The sequence below is a fragment of the Myotis lucifugus genome, unplaced genomic scaffold (assembly GCF_000147115.1).
Source record: "Myotis lucifugus unplaced genomic scaffold, Myoluc2.0 scaffold_1463, whole genome shotgun sequence".
Lineage (NCBI taxonomy): Eukaryota > Metazoa > Chordata > Mammalia > Chiroptera > Vespertilionidae > Myotis > Myotis lucifugus.
Window position 1 is genome coordinate 34,622 of NW_005872511.1, and position 7,814 is coordinate 42,435.

Sequence of the window (7,814 nt, forward strand, 5' to 3'; positions counted from 1 at the left end):
GGTCCATGACTTCTGGCTGTTGGTCATCCATTGCAGCTCCCTGGAAGGCAGTGTGGCTGCGGTGGGGGGAGGAAAAGTGAGGATCCAGCATGCAACACGCCCAACACCATATCAGGGTCTGACACAAAGGGAGTCCCCCGACTTCCTGAGGAGCAGGGCTCATTCACAACTTCTTTCTTCAAATCCTTTATCACAACCCAGGCTGCTCCTTGCCCACCTCTCACCAGCCTTACTACACACTTGCTTGAGAAAAAAATAAAATAAAAAAATAACCAGAGAGGGACTTCCAATCTTCCCACCGATGAATCCACAAGCCTTCCTGGAAGCTGTACCTTACTTCTGCCTTCCTTCCTGCTGAGGATGTAGTAACTCTCAGCCCACTCCCGCCATCTGGGGGAAGACGCCTCCCTCGACCCCCTTCATCGCAAAGCTTCCTGAAGGAGTGTGTGCTTTCCGACCCCCATGACCAGGCCCCTGCCTGCCTCTCTGATCTCATCTCCCAGCACGCTCCCCTTCCGAGGCTCGGGCTACCCTGGCTGCGGCTGCCCTTCTAACACTCCCCAGTTCACCTAACTGTTGGTTCCCTCTACTGGGAACACGGCTGTGCCATCACTGCAGACCTCAACTTGAAAACCTCCTCGGGGATGTTTTCCCAGACCCCTCAACGACCGCTCGCCAAACTCTGCCATCCTCTTAATTCTCATGGCACTCATTAGGTCTGATACCTTTCCTTGTGCATTTGTTTCCTCTAGTTCTTTTGGTTCTCAACCTTCTGGCCCTTTAAATACAGTTCATGTTGTGACCCAACCATAAAATTATTTTTGTTGCTACTTCATAACTGTAATGTTGCTACTGTTATGAATCGTCATGTAAATATCTGATATGCAGGATGGTCTTAGGCGACCCCTGTGAAAGGGTCGTTCGACCGCCAAAGGGTCGCGACCCACAGGTTGAGAGCCGCTGCTCTAGTTAAATACAAACATCCTCAGGCCGAAACCGGTTTGGCTCAGAGGATAGAGCGTCGGGCTGCGGACTGAAGGGTCCCAGGTTCGATTCCAGTCAAGGGCATGTACCTGGGTTGCGGGCACATCCCCGGTAGGAGATGTGCAGGAGGCAGCTGATCGATGTTTCTCTCTCATCGATGTTTCTAACTCTCTATCCCTCTCCCTTCCTCTCTGTAAAAAAAATCAATAAAATATATTAAAAAAAAAAAACAAAAAACATCCTCAGGACAGGGAAGTTATCTTGTTCATCATAGTATTCGCATAACGCCTTGCACCTGGTCGAGCTCACTGGCAACTAAATGAATTGTCTGGAGTAAGATGCTTACTTCATTACAGGTTAATCTTCAGGTACAGATTTTAGCAAAAATCGTGCAACTAAGAGGCTGGCAAAGGACCACCTGCCAGAACTCCCCAAACTGATGGGGGAGAACCACGTGCCTGCAAGGAGCAAGGCAAGGGGGGTGGCGAAGGAGTGACCAGTGGGAACTGGGGGAGAAGTACCAGGGTCCCTCTCATCAGTGATCACAAAAACTTTTGAGACTTTTATGGAAGGGAGCTCATAAGTAAAAATCTCTAGATTTGCCCTAGCCGGTTTGGTTCAGTGGATAGAGCGTCAGCTGAGGACTGAAAGGTCCCGGGGTCGATTCTGGTCAGGGCACCTGCAGGAAGCAACCAATCGATGTTTCTCTCTTTCTCTGTCTCTCCTGCTCTCGAAAAATCAATGGAAAAATATCCTCGGGTGATGATCAACAAAATATTAAAAAATAGTAGTAGTAGTCTACATAGTAAGAGCTTAACAAATGCTTCTGTTTGTATGATAGTTCCATTTTATTTGTTCTATATTATTCTAGAGTGAGCACTCTGGTTGTGAGTGGATGAGACTTTTGTGGTACTGCCCCATTAATGCTGGTTCACCCCCTCCAGGGAACTCAGTTCAGTAAACATGCCAGCGGGGCTGCCCTGAGATGGTGGGCCCAAGGTGTCAGTCCCACTGGGCAGCAACTAAATTCTCAATGCTTCTTAAAAACAGCAGGTACAACCCAGCTGGCGTGGCTCAGTGGTTGAGCATCGAGCTATGAACCAGGAGGTCCCGGTTCAATTCCCGGTCAGGGCACATGCCCGGGGTTATGGGCTGGATCCTCAGTGTGGACATGCAGGAGGCAGCTGATCAATGATTCTCTTATCATTGATGTTTCTGTCTCCCTCCCCCTTCTCCACACAGAAGTCAATAATAAAAAATATACATATAAAAAAAAAGCAGCCTGACCGGTTTGGCTCAGTGGATAGAGCATCGGCCTGCGGACTGAAGGGTCCCGGGTTCGATTCCGGTCAAGGGCATGTACCTTGGTTGCGGGCACATCCCCAGTGGGGAGTGTGCAGGAGGCAGCTGATCGATGTTTCTCTCTCATCGATGTTTCTAACTCTCTATCCCTCTCCCTTCCTCTCTGTAAAAAAATCAATAAAATATATTTAAAAAAAAAAAAGCAGGCGCAGTTGTCCTGGGAAACCTTTTGGGAGTGGGTACTTCCTACGGGCATGTGCATTAGGAGGCCAGGATACTAAAATTGTCAGAAGCTGAACCAAACCTTCCAGAGGTTGAGGAGGAAGGATGTTTACACAGGCAGTCCCAGGGGGGAGGCGATGGACTCAGGGCTACATGGGCAGGTCAGACGACTACCCTAACAATGGCTGCTGCTCACAGGTCCAATGCTTTCAGTGGCTCAATCCTTTAATCCTCTCAAAAAGCCAAGATAGGTATCATCACCAGCTGAGGGAACTAAAGTTACCGGCATTAAGTCAGCCAAGCTCAGAAAGCTCTCTCTAGGGCAGTGATGGCGAACCTATGACACACGTGTCAGAGGTGACACGCGAACTCACTTTTTGGTTGATTTTTCTTTGTTAAATGGCATTTAAATATATAAAATAAATATCAAAAAACTTCTATATGTGACACGGCACCAGAGTTAAGTTAGGGTTTTTCAAAATGCTGACACGCCGAGCTCAAAAGGTTCGCCATCACTGCTCTAGGGGGAGGGCCAGGGACTACTAGACTCCACGCAAGATCTAAAATTTAAATAGAGTCTAAATAATTGTGCTCCCAAGGCTTCATCCAGCGTCTGGTGTAAAAAAATTTGAATCTGGAAGACACACATTGTACTACTTAGCAAGACCACTGCCAGTTAGGCTCCTAAGAAAATGGTTGTTTGGGCGCAGCAGGAGTCTTGCACAAAAATTCATGTCAGTGTTGTTCCTAATGGCAGATGACAAGGAACATTACTACCCACCAGTAGGAAATGGCTAAATTACTATTTTTGTTAATCCTCACCCAAGGATATTTTCCCAATGACTTCTAGAGAGTGGAAGGGAGGGCGTGAGACAGAGAAACATTGACTGATTGCCTCCTGCATGCGCCTGCCTGGACCTGGAACCTGCAACCAAGGTAGGTGCCCTTGATGGGAATTGAACCCGAGACCCTTCAGTCCTCGGGTCGAAACTCTATCCACTGAGCAAAACCGGCTAGGGCTATTATTATTATTTTCTAATCTTTACCTGAGGATATGTGGTGTTTTTTAAAATTGATTTTAGAGAAAGAGGAAGGGAGAAACATCGATGTGAGAGAAACATGGATTCACTGCCTCCCGTGAGTACCGACAGTAGGTATGTGCCCTGACTGGGAATTGAACTTACAACCTTTTGCTGTATGGGACTAAGCTCCAATTAACTGAACCACTGGGCCAGGGCAGGAATGGCTAGTTAAATGTGTTATACTCACTCACAAGACAAACTCAGTACAGAGTTTATGAAAATGAATTTTCTGTATGTGTAACTTGATATAACTCAGAAACATGTTGAGTGAAAAATACAATTTGCTAGAAAATAGCAAAACACGGTAATGTAAGTAGTTTATGCACATTAAAAATACAAAACAACTATTTATTGCTTAAAATCATATGTATGTTAAAAATCTGAAAGACAGGCAAAAAGAATAAATTCACAAAACTATGATAATGTCTCAGAGAGGGGATATGTTTGCTCATGGGGCTGGGAATTTTAGCTTTATTAACAAAGAAAAATGAAATAAAGAGCTTACCCATACATTAGTTGTGCAATTAAAATATGGATACAAAAAAGACAAAATAATTATTTGGTGGAAATGAGTGTTGTTATTCTCGTACTTGTCTGCATTTTTCCAAAATAAGAAAATCTAAAAAAAGAAAAAATAACCTCTTTCCCAGATTCACTTTGGGGCCTTGGTCGAAAATCATTTGACTACACTTATGTGTCTTTCCCTGAGCTGGACTCGGTTCGCTGGTTATCCTCTTGTAGCTTTAATCTTTAACTTTGTACTACTCTTTCATTTTGGAATCCGCTTGTGAATTTCTACAAAAAGCCTGCTAGGATATATACATACATATATATGTTTTTGTTAATGTCAGAAAGAGGAAGGGAAACATCAATAATGAAATACGTAGAATCATTGATTGGCTGCCTCCTGCACGCCCCCTACTGAGGATTGAGCCAGAAACCCGGGCATGTGCTCTGACCGGAAATCGAACCCATGATCTCCTGGTTTATAGGTCGATGCTGAACCACAGCGACCAGGCATCAGCAATATTTTGCAGTTTATAATACAGAGCTTTTGTCCATCACTTGTTAAATTACTCCTGAATATGCCATGTTTTGGATGATATTTTAAAATTCATTTTTTGAGCTCAGATTTAATGGTTGCTATTATACAGAAATACAATTTATTTATACTGCCTTTGAAACTTGTGATCCTGTTATAGTCACTTGCTAGTTCTGATGATTTAAAATAATTTTCTGTTAAGATTTTTTGTGTATACAATCATGCCATTTGTGAGTAAAACAGTTTTATTTCTTCCTTTCCAATAATAATGTTTACTTATTTTTTTAAAAAAAATATTTTTATTGGTTTCAGAGAGGAAGGGATAGGGAAAGAGAGAAACATCAATGATGAGTCATTGATTTGCTGCCTCTTGCATGTCCCACACTGGGGAGCAAGCCCACAACTTGGGCATGTGCCCTGAACGGGACTCGAACCCTGACCTCCCGGTTCATAGGTTGATGCCCAACCACTGAGCCACGCTGGCTGGGCTACTTATTTTTCTTGCCTGTATAATGCTGAAGTGGTGAGAGTGGAATCCTTTACTAGGTCCTGATCTTAGAGGAAAAGCATTAAGCCTGTCACTATCCTATATAATAAAAGCCTAATATGCTAAGGCCACTCAACCACTTGCTATGACATGTACTGACCACCAGGGGGCAGATAGTTGACTGCTCAAACACTCACTATGACGTGCACTGACCACTTGGGGGCAGACGCTCAATACAGGAGCTGCACCTGGTGGTCAGTATGCTCCCACAGCGGGGAGCACTGCTCAGCCAGACGCTGGGCTCATGGCTGGCAAGCGTAGCAGCACTAAGGACTCCTGGACTGTGAGAGGGCGCAGGCCAGGCTGAGGGACTCCCCCTCCCGTGCACAAATTTTGTGCACCAGGCCTCTAGTTATGTATATTGCTAATGGTAACTTGATTGGGGGTGACCTTTATCAGATTGAGGAAGTTTCCTGTTTTTAGTTTGCTGGGAGGTCGATTCCTGGTCAGGGCACATACCTGGTTATGGGCTTGATCCCCAGTAGGGGACGTGCAGGAGGCAGCCAATCAATGATGTTTCTCTCTCTATCCCTCTCCCTCTAAAAATCAATAAAAACATATTTTAAAAAATCACAAAGAGCTGTTGCATATTGTTATCTGCTTCTTATGCATCTGTTAAAATGATTATTGGATTTTAAAGAATAGTTTATTCATTTTTAAATAGAGAGGAAGCAAGAGAAACATTGATGTGTGAGAATGCAACATTGGTTTGCTGCCTCCTGCATGCCCCCCGATTCCCCCCACAAATGGGGATTGAGCCAGAACCCAGGCATGTGCCCTGAAGGGGAATCGAACCAGCAAACTTTCAGTGTATGAGATGGATGGCACCCAACCAACTGGGCCACACCCGCCAGGGCCATCATAGGGTTTCTAATCCATCAATCTGCTAACATGGCACATTACACTGATTTTTGAATGTTAAATCAACACTGCAGTCAGGGATAAACTTCACTTGGTCATTTTTGTATATTATCAGGTTTGATTTGCTAAAATTTGTAAGATTGTGCACATATATGCTAACAGGAATATTGGTCTAATTTTCTTTTCTTGTAACATCCTTGATTTGGGCTTGTTATCAAGATTATCCTCGCCTCACAAAAATGAGTTGGACAACGTCACCTCCTTTATAATTACAGATTGGTAGTGTTTCTTCGCCAAATGTTTGAAGCGAAGGCAGGGAACCAAAGTTTCCCCACCCCAAAGCTTCCTTTTTTGGGGATATTGATTTTAAGCTGTTTATTAAGAAACAAGACTCAGAACTTTTGACCCTAATCCCTGTCTGTCCAAGAGATTCAAACAGAAACACCTGCTTCAGGAAGGAGATCTTAGAATGTTCTCCTTAGCCTAATTTGAACTAAGCATGGTGAATAAGAGGGCTGCAGGAAGGGGCCTGTTAGCTAGATAGATACTGGCTGTGTTCCGTTATCTCAGAGTTGCCTCGCAGGAAAATTCTTGCTGTATGTTCTGCCTCACGGATGTTCCACTCTTCCAGATTCACCCAGTCTCATTTATGAAAGGTAATACCCGCCTCCTCTTTCTCCAAAGTGTCTTATGTGAATTCCCCATGCACATGTATTAAATCTTTGATTTTTCTTCTGTTAATCTGTCTCAATTTAATTATTAGCTCAGCTAGAACTTAGAAGGTGGGAGGAAAGGTATTAATTTTAGAATTTTTTTTGGCTTAAAACAATAGAACTTTATCGTCTCATAGTTCTGGAAGCCAGAGGCCCAGAATCAAGATGTTGGCAGAGCTGTTTCCTCCTGGAGGCTCTAGGGAGAATGTGTTCAATACCCCTCTTCTAATTGCTGGTGGTCTCCGGCAATCCTTGGTGTTCCTTGACTTGTAGAAGCATCCCTCCCATCTCTGTTTTCATCCATCACATGGCCTTCTCCCTGTGTGTGTCTGAGGTATTAATATTTTTTTAGCCCCCACCAAGAATAAAACAGACAGAAAGGAGCATTAAGACAGCAGACTTAAACCCAAACCTCACAATAATTGCATTAAATGTAAATGGACCAAACACTTCAATTAAAAGCAGTTCGGTGGGAGAAAGAAAGACTATTTCAAAAAGTGGAGCTAGAACAAGTGGATATCCACATAGAAAAACAAAAACCAAAACCGAAAACTATCAAGGTTATAGAAGACAATATGTGAGAAAGTGTACAAGAGTATCTTTCATGACCTTGAGATAAGATTTCCTAAACAGGTAACAGCAAACACTTAAAATGATGACTCTCCTCCTCTAGACAAGCAACAGGTCAGTAGGAAATACATGTATCAGCTCTGGCCCGGTAGATGAGTTGGTGAGAGTGTCACCCCAATACCCCAAGGTGGCGAGTAAGATCCCTGGCCAGGGATCATACAAGAATCAACCAACGAATGCGTAAATACATGTTTCTCTTTCCTTCCCCACCTCTCTGCAAAATCAACGAATAAAAAAAACTTAAAAATTTATCTTCATTGTTGCACGGCCAGTGTGGCTCAATGGTTGAGTGTCGACCAGGAGGTCATGGTTTGATTCCCAGTCAGGACACATGCCCCGGTGTGGGCTCAATCCCCAGAGTGGGGTGTGCAGGAGGCAGCCGATTGATAATTCTCTCTTCATTGATGTTTCTATCTCTCTCCCCCTCTCTG